Source organism: Penaeus monodon, chromosome 19 (genome assembly GCF_015228065.2).
Source record: "Penaeus monodon isolate SGIC_2016 chromosome 19, NSTDA_Pmon_1, whole genome shotgun sequence".
Classification (NCBI taxonomy): domain Eukaryota; kingdom Metazoa; phylum Arthropoda; class Malacostraca; order Decapoda; family Penaeidae; genus Penaeus; species Penaeus monodon.
The window spans coordinates 7,453,475-7,453,681 of NC_051404.1; positions in this window are offsets into that span (position 1 = coordinate 7,453,475).

Here is a 207-nt window from a genome sequence, read left to right on the forward strand (position 1 = left end):
TGCATAAATCTACTTAAAAAAGAACTGCTAATCAGCTCGACCTCGCAGCAACCACTCCCCGCCAATAGGCCTACCTGAGACCCAGCGGTGCCAATGACAGTGCCTCAGAGTGCCAACAGGAGGAGGAACAAGCTTCCCGACTTCCTGATCTGGCACCTTCGGGAGCGTCGGACGAGGCCACCAGACCTTACACGAAGGGAGAAAGGG